This window comes from Heliangelus exortis, chromosome 12 (assembly GCF_036169615.1).
Source record: "Heliangelus exortis chromosome 12, bHelExo1.hap1, whole genome shotgun sequence".
NCBI classification, from domain to species: domain Eukaryota; kingdom Metazoa; phylum Chordata; class Aves; order Apodiformes; family Trochilidae; genus Heliangelus; species Heliangelus exortis.
In genome coordinates, this window is record NC_092433.1 from 14,876,630 (window position 1) to 14,891,569 (window position 14,940).

The following is a 14,940-nucleotide window of genomic DNA, read 5'->3' on the forward strand; positions in this document are numbered from 1 at the left end:
AGAAACAGAAGTACCCTCACCACCAGTAGGAGAAATTAATGCATTCCACTTGGACAAAGATTAATTATTATGAATCACTCCAAAAATACATTTACCCCAAGTGGGAGTACACTCTCTTCTATTCATCAAGTTGCTTTCAAATAATCATTAAACATCTGAAGACAGAAGACAATTTTGTTCACCCAAAATAAACACTGCTAAAAGTTACAAAATGAGGACTACCTTTTTTTTTTTTTTTTTCCTTCACGTCTGGAGGATTTTAACCAAGAGTAGTTGCCCAAATTGGCACAGACAGAACAACATCTGCTGCAAGAAATGTATATAAGTGCAGAGGACTCTCTTAAGTCAGTGTAATTTTTCATGTTAGTCTTCCTGTCAGTGTTGATTTTTCCATATAATTTTTAACCTAAGTTCACCAAATTATATTTTATTTGCTGCTAATTTTGTCCTGTTAATGGCATCTCAAAGGGTCATAGAGAAGATTTACAGTTACAAGTCACCTCAGTTGCATGTTTTGGGGAAAAAATGACCATGGTGGTTTCAGGAAGGGCTCATGTAGCCGTCTTGGTAACGTCTCCCTTTGCACAAGGCTTCTCCCCATAAAAATGCTTTAGAAGGATGATAATTTCTTTTTTTGTGTGTGTGTGTGATAAGTATGTGCTCAGACAGACTGGGTTAACAGCAGGCTTGGCTCCCTTGTACCAACATTCACTTACATTTGATTTGCCATGTGTCTCTGGATAGTCCATGGTAGAGCATTGCTTTGAGTAAAGCAATGTGCAAAAAAAGAACTTGGTCAAAATAAAATTACTTTGTCATTTACAAGGAAGAAAGAAAAAGTGCAAAATTAAAGGACAGCAGGAAGCAACTATGTTGCCAACTGGAGAATATTATTTTTTTATTAAATTCATGTAAACAGAAAGTTTCTGCTGTGAAACATTCCCCAAACCATCACTCCATATTCATGGTTCAGCACTCCTGGTGGGATAGGAATGAGAAACTTCTTCCCATTTGTTTTGCAGGGCCAGGGTGAGGCACAAAGCAGGCAAATCCCATTTATTATTTAATCAGCAGAAGCTCACGTGGTGTGGAAGTTGACTTCAGAGCTACCTTTATCTGGTAGAGTAAGAGATGGCCTTCTAGTTAAAACATTTTTAACAGTCTTTATCTTTTCAAGTATTAAAGACTCCTCTAACTTAAGGCTCATGCTTCCATCCAATCCAAGCAGTGCTGATAGGCAGTGCTTCCACTGACCCATTTTTCCATTTCAAAATAATGTTCTACCCAAACATACTTTGTTTGACACCAATAAATCAGGGCAGCTCCTATAATCATACCCGAGACTGAACTAGACCATTTTTAAATTTTTTTTTTTTTTAAGCCTATAAAATTTGGTGACTTTTCAAAGAAAAGTGGCATGGTCCAGTACTCCCTGTTCCTGGCAGCAGCTCAGAAGTGCTCTGAGAAATGCATCTCTTGCGGCAGCTCTGACCCAAATGAAATCAAGAGACCTTGGAATCTCATGGGAGATGGATTTTTGTGAGTTTTCTAATTTAAACAGGTGGAGATAAACCAAGATAAGTGCCTGACACAGATCTCCAACACCAGGAAGGTTCATCTACAACTAGAAATGTCTGCCTTTGTTTTTATGGCCTTACTTTTTTCTTGAGATATTGTCTAAAGGCACTTGATGAATGGTGGAGGGAGTTATGTAAATGAATGAATGGGGAAAATATATGTAGTAGGAAGAAACCTTCATTCTTAACTCTGACAAATGCTAGTGGTTCCAAAGGAAAGGTATTTTAAATGGCCAGTTAGTTAGTGTCTCAGGGTGGGTTTGAAATGACAGGGAGCAATTCTGATGCTGTTGTTCCCAGGCAGCAGCAATGATTAAAAAAAATAAATAATGCAATGCTTGCTTCTGTTATTTAGATATTTCAGATGTGTTGCTTTAAATCAGCTCTTAAGTTCTTCTACCATATCCACATGGCAAAAAGAGAACAGGCAACGTTTTTATCTTCAGAACAACCTTCTTAAGTCACACCACAGTTTGTTTTATGACCAATACACTCTGTATTTTAGCTCCCATTTCTTCATTACCACCTCAACATTAGCAAGTGTTGCTAAGTAACATCTTACAGGCCCTTATAATTTTGCTACATGACTGCACTATAACCACCCATTAATACCTCACAAAAGCTGTAACTATTAGCAATAACCACGGTATTACTTTAAGGGAAACCACAGTACTTTCTCATTAATAGCTCTATGTACCTGTGAATTGCACCAGTCATCTGGGTAATTCACTGTTGGAGGCTGAGATAAAAAAAATTCTCTGGTGGATTTACAGAAATATTAACACTTCTCTCGTGTAATGGATGTGTGTGATGAGTTTAGCTGTGACTCCTTTCCCTTGCATATTAAATAGCCAGTGCAGGGGTTTGCATGGCCACTGGCTGAATGCCTCCCTTGCAGGTGACATGTTCACTGTCACCTGCAGAAACTTGGTGTCCTAGAAGGTCCAACAGCAACCAGGAAGCCACTTACCTGAAGACAGATACCAAGAAATACTTTAGCTTCAGTTCCACCTGAAATGATTCACTGATCATAACCAGCAAGGACAGGATGAAAATCCATGGCTCAAACAGATGATGCTGATGCTGGAGTGGGGTAAAGTGAGACACTTATGAGTTGGGTCCCAACACACAGCGTTCAGAGGGAGTTTTTCTGCCTGCATAGAATTTGAGAAGTCAGACATATAATTACCCCCCAAAAAAAAGAATCATTTTTCATCCTTTTCATTTCGTGGTACAAAAAATTAAAGGAAAAACAAATACCTATAATAATTTCAGAACGCTGCACTTTGTCATCAATCTTAATTTGGAATAATGAGACTCACAGGAAGTTCAAAAGCTGCAGTGGGACGCAAAGGGGCTTCAGGGACGTCGGGCATTTCAGAAATGTGGTTCAAATTGTGCCAGATAATGTCTGCCCCAGCCTTGACTATATTTTACTGTTAAGCCTGTTCTAAAGGGGGGGCCATATGTATGCATGAGCATATTTACACATACAGATGTACATATGGAACGTGCACAGGTGTGCGTGCTGCTGCACAAATGGGCCTGATGTCAAAGGGAACAGAGTTCTTCAATAGCTATATAAAGGTTTAATTTTATATCTAGGGTTTTCCCTGCTTTGTTTGGTTGCAGGCCTAGTATTTCAATTACATAATTAAGGTTTCCTTTCAAGGAGCAGACTAGTTGGCCATGTTCAAGAAAGTAATGAAAGCCAGAATAAATCTTTCTATTGGAATAACTACATGATAGTAACCCCATGGCTTATCTTATCCTTACCATGTACTTTAGTTTCTTCAAATGTATCTTTGTTGTGACCGAACTAGCTATAAATTAGTCATGCTGATATTACAGCTGAATTTAATTTCAAAGTCTCTCAGCAAGTTGTTAAGGGTTTCTTGCTTAGGTCACTCTTAAGGAAATTTGAAAATTCTAGTGTGATTTATGAATATTGCTGTGTTACTACAGAATAAAAGGCTATGGGGAATACAAGCACACAGACCTCTGTTTAATTCTGTTCCAATAAAAATTCCATTTTTCATAACAAAGTAAACATGCACATCAATGCCTAATGATTCTGTTGTTTTATTTCATAATTTATAATTTGCCGTTAAACATCCAAGCCAAGTGAAATCTGGGACCCTGCTCATTTTTGTTGATACATAATTAGTTCTTAATTAGACCTATTCTGCAGAGGTGGTTTCCTTGAATGGCATAATAATGCAATGTAAGAGAAGAAAGCCCAGGAACAAAAGGCCTGGCTTCTCATTTCCCATTAGCCCTATTAGAGGTCTTTTCCTAGGAAAATTAGATTCTATGATTATTAGCCAAGTTTTCAATGTAAACATTTTTTTCCTAATGTTTACTCAACTGTCTAAGGCATAATTAGTTTCATAAAATTACCATACCATCAGTGTTCCAGTTTAGAGAAGCTGTTACCTCCAGACAAGTTGAATGGACAAAGTTTTCTGCTCCTCTCATCATGTAGCCTATCCCCATGTTTTGGGAAGCAGTCCCACCACTATTAAAACCTTTCAGCTAGTGGAATGGCAAATGGCCAGTAATGAGGAGAAGAGGTTAAAAGAGTTAAAACTTTGTCCATTTTTCCTAATTCACAAGCTTAGTGCAACTCCAGACTTGTATTAATCACCTATTGAAGCTCCAGCTCAGGATCTGGCTGCTGCTGCCCTTAAGCACTGTGTCCTGCTGGCTTTTCATAGAATCATAGATTCTTTTGGTCAGAAAAGACCTCCAAGATCCTTGTACACACTGATTAACTTAATTCTCCATGAAAATTACATATCCCTCACACTATTGAATGAGAAACCTTCTATATAGTTTCTAAATTGTTTTAGGGGCACATACATTAATTTCTCTGTACTGTTGCCATCACTGGGAGGCAGTAACCCCCAGGCTTTACCTGGTTTGTGTGACCTTAGGTGAGTCACTTAATCTCTCTTTTTCTCCCTGTTTTCCTGGGGATAACGTTGGCTCACCTCACCTGCTGCATAAAGTAATATTCAACACAAAGAGCTGGTGTGAGATTAATATTTCTAAAGTATTCAGTTGCTGAAAAATTGTGTCAGTCCAAAGCTTACTCTAGTGTAATTATGATATACAATAGAAATCAGGCAGTGAGGCATAAATTCCTGTGCCAGCCTTTATCTCTGCTGCCTGACTTCACGTGGACATGGCCAGTGGAAAAAGGGACTGAAAATTAAAGTGTCCTTGAAAGTAGACTAGGAACTTTCAGCCAATGGGGAACATCCATCAGTGCCTCTCCGGGGCTACTGCCATTTTTTTACCACTTAGCTCTGTCTGACTTAGTTGCTTCACGTGCCAAAATCCACCCTTCTTTCTGGTAGGGGGTGAAGCAACAGGTTTGAGAAGAGGATAGTGGTGGGTCAGGGTGTAGCAGGGTTTGAGGAGACCATTCAGGGACTGGCTCGTGATGTCTGTCAAAGCCACACACCTGATGCTGATGGCAGAGCAGGAGGTGACAACAATCCTGCCATCTCTGCACACCCTCCATGGCAACCCAATGATCTGCATTGGGACCCACTTGCCACTGAATTTAAATACATAACTATTCTTTTTGGCTGGGAAGTCCCAGAAAAAGGGAAGCTCTTCCATCTTTTTTTTTTTTTTTTTTTTTTTTTTTCCCCAACCTCAAGAAAAAGTATTAATCCAATTCTCTGAGGTTCCCACTACATGGCTGATATCAAAGCCATGTACAAATTTTATGCAGTATCATCTTTTGCCACAGAGCAGAAGGAACAGAGAGATTTGATGTACTCCTAAGGGAGCAGAAAACTATTTCTTCTTTAAAACTATGAAGTTATCACAAAGGGCTGAAGATTTAGAATGAATAAAAATGCACTTATATGAAATACCTGCTGCCTGAATCACTTCCCTCTCTCTTCTGCCTCTCTTTAGCTGTAACTTTCTTCCACCTGCAAAATGCTCTGCACATTTTGGGCACTTTCAGGAACAAGGAACAGCCTTTCAGGCCCAGCTGGTCCAAGGCATTTCTGAAAAATAAGTCACTGTAGTCTCACTGTTGAGCACAAAGTGGAACAGTGGGTTAAGCAGGCATTATTTTTTTTTTCCTGAAATCCACAGTTCCCCAGGGAATTCCTCCAGATTTCTCAGCATCCACCAAGCAATGTCAAGGTGCACCTGTAGAGTAGCCTGCCAACCAAACCTGTGTCTGTGCTGCCCTTCAGGCTTGTACACCTTGGAGTAGGGGGCAAAATCACACAGCTCCTTTGGCTAAAGCATGGGTCAGTTTGATTGCATGCTATTTTATTATGTAGATGAAAAACATCAGCTGCTAACTTTCTTTAAAATTAACAAAACAACAAAAAAGAACCAAACAACAAAAATGCAGCAGAAAAAAAAAAAAAAAACCCACAACCCCAAACAACAGTTTGCAGATAAAAGGCCCTAAAGTTCCAGAAAATGTCAACTCCAAGAAATGTGGTGGGTGTGAAAACCACAAATTAAGCTTTACATTCATATGGAACATCTACGTTCATCCTGAACAATGCTCAATGGTGAGAGCCAGGAACCTTGTGAGCACTGCCTCCCACTGCAGAATGCTTCCCATTCCCGGGGCTGGGAACCCCTTCCCACGGACGTCCCTTCCCATGGACACCCCTGGAAAGCCAAGGTCTGCTCTGCATGGCACCAGGAGGACTTTTCCTTCCTTTTTGCAAAGGATGGAAGTGGTCCTGGCTCCCAAAGCTGGGGGTACACTTCAAGGCAGGTGGGGAGAGGTCCCAGCTGTGGAAGCCACTGCCTTGCTGCAGATCTGCTCAAGGACTGGGTTTGTCTCTTTAGCTTCAGCCCAGAGCACACAGGATTCATCCAGCACAAAGGGCCAGACAATAATTAATCCTTGTTTCCCATAATAAGTCAGGAGAGGAGGGAAAATGTCAGCTATGCTGCAACTATTTGCATAATGCCACTCGCTAAATTTGACTGAAATTTGACTCCATTTCCAGATTTTAAAAATATATAAAAATTCCAGCAAAACTTTCTCCAAAATTTAACCAACATTGATTTTTTTTTTTTTTTCCAAAAAGGCTTTTGACAAACTTAGGGAACAGCATAAAAAGTCTGTTTAGCATGGACATCCTCATCTCTGCAAGGTCTCTCTAGCAGCCAAAGGTGTTCCAGAGGTTGCAATGCACAGAATGCTCTAAGGGGAAAAAGTACTTTTGAACAGGCTGGTTTTTTAATAAATACAGTCAAAGCAGTAGAAACTATTTTAAAATAAAGGCTTTATTACTATTTCATTTCATGCAGTTGCTGTTAGACCTCACTGAATCAGTGAGTGGAAATGAAAATTATTATATAAACCTACTTTTTCTATGTCCTATGCTGTTTTGGAAGTTAGCCTAGGTGCTATTACATCTTGTAGAGGTGACAACTGTGTATTAGGATTTAAAATCTTGAATTCCTGGAGAAGACATTATAAAACTCACTTGCATCACCGTATTTTTGAAAACTCAATTGCTTGCCCACCTTCTTGACCTTCTCAGAGGGGCTGCATGGCAAGCACACTTAAATCTTTCAACTGAGATTCAGGCAGTGAGAAGGAGCTACTGAATTGCTGGCAACATGAGCTAATGTTGAACTAATTTGAACTTGATGCAAATTTTTTGCTTTTGCCAGAATTGCTGGTTGGGGTGAACTTGTAGTAACAGGCTTGTCAGAGACCTGCCAGGGGAGCCTCTGTCAGGCTCTGTCAGCTGCAGCTGGAGCTGCCTTCTCTCATCTTTCCTCTGAAGTCAGGACACCCTTGCCCAGCTCAGCTGTAAAGTTTCAGCTGGAGAGGAGGCAAAGAGGAAGCCAAGAGCCCCAAAGCAGCTCAATGTCAGGGTCATACCAGAGCAAAATTAAGCCTTAAGTCAAACTGCAGAAGTGAAATGTTATTGAGGCCCAGCCTGGGTCTAAGCCCATCTCATCTGAGCTGATGAAACTGTGGACTCAGGAGACATGAAAGCATGCAGTTTGCTCATTTTAATGACTGTCTGGGATGCCCATAGCCAGAAAGACATCTCCACCCCTGGATGAAAAGACATAGCTTCTTCATGGACCCACACACATGGAGATCAGCTCCTGACAGACAGCAGCTCAGTCCATTCCTTCATCACAGTCATATGGCCACAGTCATAGCAGCTGGACAAGTTTTTTCAGGGAGAAATGATACCTTAAACCCTTTAAAAACCAAAGAAAAGCCCAATTGGACAAGGTTCATCAGCTACACAACTGGGTCCAGCAAAGCACATCCCAGTTCTCACAAGCTGTCTCAGCAAACAGGGTATCTGGGCTTGTCTGACTGTCAGCTTTCCCAAGTAAAGAAGTTGTTGTTGTTCCCCTAACAAAGAGAGAGCTTCCCAGTTCACTGTCAGGAAGATGTCCCTGATATTGTGCCAAGGGTTGGATAACAAATGGCCAATAAAACAAATAAAAAGCTCAGGCCAGAAAGGAGAGAGGAAATACTTAAAAGGAGGAAAGGAACAAATGAGTCTTCAGAGAATATGAGCTACAGAGAATGCGCTGAGTTTGTGTCTGGTACATTTTGCTTCATTTCCAGTAATCCATGCCCTGTGTGATTTCTACACACAGATAGGTTGATCATTTACAAAACCCACAATAGTGGAGCCATTGCAGCCAAATAAAAAGTGGGTTCACGATGAGTGGGGAAAAAAAATACAGTATTCCTAAGTTTTGACAATCAAAATAGATGCTTGCTGTGCCAGGACATAGAATTTTCCCCTTCCAACTTGGGCTGAAAAAAGCAAATCAGATTATATCCTCTGTCCCTGATTTCTCTGTCCTGAGGATTCCCTCTACCACCACTTTCTTGCACTGGATGGTCCACAGACCTCAGCCAGCACCTTTGGGTCAAGGTCCACATTTCCTTTAGGTGGTGAACAATTTTTAGTGTGTGGACAGAACTGGCCACACCTCCAAAAAAAAAAAAAAAAAGGCAGATGGTGGGAAGGCAGTGAGCCTTTCAGTATGTCCAGCACATGGCCTTCCAGTGAGACAGTGCCATGGCTGCTGGCAGCACCTTGGCCAGACAGTCCAGGCTTGGCACTAGTAGGGATTTTGGGAGAGTTCAGGAAGAGAAAGTCTAGTAGGAGAGAGGGGGAGAAAAGACAAAGAGGAGAAAAAAAAGAAAATAATGAAAGACAGAATGATGAAAAAACTATGCTGTGTAAAATCTGCGTATAATTGGCAATAATAAAATAATGCTCATTTACAGCAACATTATTAATGAGCAGTAGCTGCTTATTAGCAGCATCTTCCTAGGACCATTTCCCACCACATCTGTGTTTTCCATTAAGACCAAGTAACAGCCTCTGGAGGACACACTGTTCTGTGTGCATCTACCCAGTGACTGTGAAAATCAAAGCTGTCTGTTACACAGACGTTGGGAAATAATTCTCTAGATAAGTTGTGCATGTATTCACAAGTAAAATATGCAGCTATACCAGTCTGCAGACACAAAACATTCAATTTGTATGTGCAAAACAGGGGCTCGAGGCAGGTCAGTACTTTAGAGAAAACTAAGCTCTGAACTGGTAACACTAATCCATTGGAAATGACAAGAGCAATCCAAGAAAAGCCACATCTTAACTTCTGCTTGAGCTGGTTTCTCCCACCTTCCTGGAGTCTCTCATCCAGGAATCCACAATCTGACTCAGATAAGAACACTTATTCTGACCACTGAATGCAACATTCAGGAAGCTCAGGTGTTATCAAGCCCTGTAAACTATCACATTTCTACACCCTTCTGACAAAAGTCACCTGAAAAATTAAAACCTATATAAGTAGCAGAGAGTTATCTTCCCAATAATACTGTCATGTAATTTACATTTTTGTTGTAACAAGCAGAACACATACAAACAGAAACAACAAACTTACACATACAAACAGAAACTTCAGGTCATAAATATCCCCTGATCACCATGCTATCCTTCTAAAGCACAAGCAGACAGTAAAAAAATGACAAAATTTCTAGCTATTACAGACAGGCATTGTATTAAACCAGTTCACTGTTAGCTCAGCAGTTCTCTTTTTCTGTACAGTGAATTTTTTTTTCTGGGTTAACAATATCTGTATCATTTTTATGGGTGTGTTTCAGATCAAGAACATGTGCTGCAAGCTGGAAAATTGCATTTGACCTCTGATTTTCCTTATCTCTTTTCAGGGCTTGTTTTCTCTTAAGTTTAAAGACACTTTCATTAAAGAAATTAGTTCTTTTCTGGGGGGAAGCTGAGTCAAAAGCTGCTAAAATCTTTCCATTAATTTAGTGGGGCTTTGCACTAGACTTTCAATTAGAACCAGTAAGTGTAGTAGTATAAAGAAACCAAAGATAAAGGAGAGGGGAGCAGGAGGTGGAAATGTTTCATGAACATTTGCAAACCTCTAAGGTTTCATTTGGCTTTATGTTAAGTTTAGGTCAAAGGTTTGGGTCAGCTTTTGTTCTCCTCAGTCCCTGTTTGCTCTGATCTTCTTTTCCGGAGTGGGAATCTTGACAGATGCCCTGTGAAAAGGAAAAAATTGGTCTGAAAAGCTGGACTCAAGACATGCTAGAAGCAGAATGATGAGGCAACTGCCTTGCTGTTTGCTTTCAGGTCACAGAGATTGCAATTCCCTCAGCCATAGTAGCACAGCATTTGAGTGAACCCTGCAGATGCTTTTGGGAAACGTAATTAAAGGTCCACGTTATGTTCTTGTTTGGCATCTCCTGCAACTCACCATGGAGGGGACAAATGGCAAAGCTGAGTTTTATAACAGTGCCATGCCCTGAGGCAGGAGCACTGGCTGGGTTTGCCACTTCTAAAACTATTCACTTAGTGAACAGTATTTTCTTGACCAGCAGCAAAACACAGTCTCCCACTGGGAGATGGATCACTTGTCCTCCAGAGGTCACAGGGCTCTGGGATGGCAAAACCACCATCCCCATCAGGCTTTGCTTTGCATTGACAGGAGAGAGGACAGGCACTCAGAATCCTCAGAGGAGGATTTTGGCACTCATGACAAAGAGCTACAAATAAGGCTCTATAAGGAGAGATAGTATCTTCATGTGGTTTTTTTTTTTAAATTTCCAAGTGATATACTAGGAAAAGCAGAGCAGCTTCTTAGCATGTCTTCTAGCTAACTTCAAGGGTAAGGCAACAGTTGAACTCTTAACTGAATTATGCTAATCAATTGGACAATTTTTGAAGAGGGAAAAAACCATCACCAGCAAAACCAAAACCAGTAGCTGGTACCTGGAAAGGAAAGAAGGATGTTAGCAAACAGAGGTGATAAAATCACTGGCCGTGGGGGAGAACAGGAGAAACAGACAGCTTTCAGCTCCAGAGAAACACAATTCTGCTTCATCCCCAGCTCCCTGATTCTGCCTTATGTCCCCATTCATCCCCACCAGCACTGGATGTTTGCAGTGCTGCTCTCTAACCCAGACCTAAGGTAACACCAACACCCTTCACACTGCTTGGCTGCTTACTGGATGGGGCTGGCACGTTACACTTACTTTGTCTCAGATACCTGTTAAGTTTAGGTATTTAAACATAGAATAAGTTCCTAATCCACTTAAAATTCCTCCCCAGCAAGCAGAGGGAGATAGGCACCCCCAGGAGCAATTCCTGCTGCTGGAAACATCATTTTTCCCTGTTGCCACTTAGTAGGGGCCAGGTACCCTCAGCCCAGCACTGTGCAGGATGTGGCTGGGCTCACCACCTCTGTTCGGAGGCTTTCCTGTCTCTGCACAGGGGTAGGGGACTGGGAAGTGGCCACAAAAGAGTAGAGACAAAAATAGGTTTTTGACCTACTTCTTGGCAGTAGGCAGCAGCAAGAGTCAAGCTGTCAGAGCCGAGGGGGAATGGATCCGAACTGCACGGATGGGTTGGTGAGCTGGAAATGACATTGCTTCTCCAAGTTGGCTTTTCCAGCTTTCCTGTTTAAGCCTTTTCTCCACCCTTGACACAAAGACATGGATGATTTTCCCTCCCTTTCATTTCTGTTGGTGTGACATTTTCATCTGTGTTTATGAGAAACAACATTATTTGCCATGGTTTTGAAATCAGCTCAGGACAGAGTCGCTGTCTCATGACACCTATTTTGGAAACAGCATTTAGGAAACTTTTACAATCATGAATATTTAAAGACTATTATACTCCAGGCACTTCCAAATATGCAATATTTTTGCATCTCAGGGAAATTGTACCGTAATCATTTATATTAATTGTTTCCCTTTCTGATTTAAATTCAGACGCGCTGTTGATTTATATTATTACTTCTCATCAACAACCACTTGCCAAGCTAGCAGACTGCCAATGGTGTTTGCACTGAACAAGACAAAATACCTAGTCCTTGAAGGAGTTTTCTTCAGATAATTTATTTCTAGATTATGCTTTTAATTATCAATATTCTCTAGTGTTCCATCTTCCATAGAAAGTTCTGATATTTTTTGGACGCATTCTTTTCAGACACCCAAATTATTTCCTCATGGAGGCTAAGCAGGCTCATTGGGAGATGCAGCCCTAAATACCTGTCAGCTTTTATTCTTGTTTTCTCCCCTGGGATGGTTTATACCAGCTTGGCTTAAGCCCTGCTGTGATAGAGGGACCGGATGCTGTACACTACACACATCCAAGTGATCCTGTTGTAATCAATTAGTAAGATGAGATAATTTAAAAAGAAAATATTTCCTGTGTTCCATACAAATAACATTTTCATTACTCATTTCACTTAGCTAAACAGCAAAACCAAAGTTTTGCCCTAATAAAAAGTGTATGTTCTTAAAGAAAACACCAGAACTAAAGATGTTGGAAATTTTCTTGCTGGGGAGGGACACAAGGGAACTGATGAGCACTTTTATCTTTGGGTCATGAATATTGAGGGCCAACCAAGGAATTCTCTTTGAAAAAATTAACACCCTCCTGAGAAAAATAGCATGTTATCCCTGCTGATTGACTCTAAAGAGGAAAACCACTGAAGTTTTACCCAACACATGCTGCTTGGTCCCTATCCATGCCTGGAACAGTGTTTGCTACCCTCAGGGTGAGCCCGTTGCTGCCACATCCTCCCATCTCAGGCGAGCTGAACCCTAAGAGGTTTCTCTCCTTTGTGTTGCCAGGATGCTCCTTTCACCCCTTCTGCAAACAAACAGGACAGGTCTCAGCAAATTCAGCAAGATACTTGAAGCCATATTTGCACAGAGCAATCTTTCTCCTTTACAGGAAATCAGGGACAGAGGGTTCATCCCTCCCTTTGCTTGAGAACCACAAGTCTTGAGCATCCTGTAGATGTGGCTGCTTAGAGCACACTCAAAAGACCCCAATACATCCTCAAAAGAGTCCCTGAGCTTGCCTAGCTTTAAAAAACATGAACATTGCCACTGCAATCGATGCCACCGGGGCTCTGATTTAGAAAAAAAAAAAAAAATTTGTTTTTTTTTTTTTACATTTTCAATTAAATAAGCACATACCTGGTTCCAGTGCTCACACTTCTTCAGAGGGATGAGGGAATTACACTTAAACAGCTGTTGATGAAACTCAAATGCCATGTGCTGGTGCCAGAATTCAGAGCCAGCTTTCCGGGATTACGTGTCCCCAGCTAACCTCAGCTGTTCGGAATTATTTTGGAGCCTGGCCCTTGCAGGTGAAGGGGAAGCATGAGGAGGAGAACAAAAGGGCTTCTCTCTCTTCTACCCCTGCCTCCTCCCTTCCTAACAGCGGGCAAATGTGGTTTTAATTCAGCTATACAAATGTCATCTTCAAAGTCACTCTGGAAAGGAAGGGGGAGAAAAAGAGTTGAAAAAAAATATCAATTGGTTTGCAATTTATCAAGATTTTTTTACTGTGAAATTGAGCTGGAAAGCCTTAACATCTGAGCAATGAAGGATCTGGACTGGGGCTGGATGTGCAATGCAGAGGACTTCCCTGCAGCCTAAACCAGCCTCTAATACTCTGTTTTCTTCAAGACCAGACCTTTTTCAGATGCTACCAAGAGTCTAAGGAAAACAGCTCCACCTTACGTGCTGTTCTTGGAGTGCTTAGAGCAGGGCTAAAGGTGTCACTGGAAGTTGGACAGGCCGTCAAGAGGTAAAGAACCATTTTTTCCCAATGTTATCCCCCAGCTCGTGCTTTTGGAAGTCTCCAGACTGGGAATCATTTTTCTGTCCTCCAGGTTATGACAGGCACAACCCAACGGCTGTGGACGTGCTAGAGCCCTGCCAGGAGATGTGAATAATGGAAAAGGGCCACAAAGAACAAGAAGTCACTCCGAGTGCTCACTGTATTTAACGTGTGTGACATTGACATAATACACCCCGGGGCACTTTGGATCAGACAGCATTTGCTGTTCCACGTGTTGGTTTTACAAAGAGCAATCAAGTTGGGAAAGCCGTGCAGGCAGCGTGTGAGGCGGGTGCCTTTCCACCCCGTGCAGGGTGGGAAAAAAAGAGCTTGAGGCAAGGCGGGAGTCCCAGCAAAAACCCCAGTCTGCCATCAGAGGAGAAGGCTCCAGCTCCCTGGCAGGGTTCATGGGGGGCTGCCTGGATGCTGCTGCAAGGTGATGGTGTTGGACTGTTATTTTCTCTGTGTAACAGCACCTAGAAACAGCTTTCATGATATACAGAGAAGCTCAACCAGGCAGATCCCACGGGAGCTGACCTGCGAGCTGGAAATTCTCCTTGCTAATATAAGAAATAAAAGCTTTTTTCCCAAGCACACTGGCTGGAAGTATCACAACTCAGCAGAGGGGCAGACCAAGCCCCTCTTCTTTAGGATGTGTTAGAGCTGTGTTAGTCAATCACCCACACCAAGAATCAAGTGTCTCCCTCCCACAGTCCCAGTCCTTTGGAAGGAAAAGTCAGTTTCTGTAGGGACAGGAAGCAGGATTAATTCCTCTGTAATTTCCTCCTCTAACTCCTTCTCCCCGACACCCCATTCCAGCTTTCATCCTATCTGGGCTATTTAGTCTAGAGCAGAGAAGATGGAAAGGAGACATGATAACAGTCTTCAATTATGTAAAAGGCTACGTGAAGAGGAAGGCAACAAATTGCTATCCACATCCAGGGAGGGAGTACAAAAAGGATTGGGTTTAAATGCAGCAAGGGAGAGCTGAGTTCAGCACTACAAAAACTTCCCTGCTGCAGGGGTCACTGGGCACAGGAGGAGATCACCCAGGGAGGCCTGGAGATCCCTTCTGCTGGTGAGGTTAAAGAAACACAGAAACCTTGTGTTAGGAGCTGTTTGTATGGGGGAGGATGAGATGAGCTCCTCAGGTCCCTCCTAGCCCTCTTTTCATCTACACCATGGTGATAACAATTCCAGCCTCA

At 41.8% G+C, this 14,940-nt stretch overlaps 1 long non-coding RNA gene across 2 annotated transcripts; it reads right to left on the reverse strand.

Moving 5' to 3' along the window:
- Positions 1–9,339: 9,339 nt before the first annotated feature.
- LOC139801671 (uncharacterized) lies at positions 9,340–13,562 on the reverse strand. Of its 2 annotated transcripts, XR_011728268.1 has the most exons (4): positions 13,087–13,562; positions 12,603–12,754; positions 11,429–11,637; positions 9,340–10,137 (listed from the first exon to the last, which is right to left on the reverse strand). It is a non-coding gene; the product is annotated as an uncharacterized lncRNA (long non-coding RNA). The 2 variants fall into 2 exon arrangements; XR_011728267.1 differs by having other exon boundaries at positions 11,429–12,754.
- Positions 13,563–14,940: the final 1,378 nt, after the last annotated feature.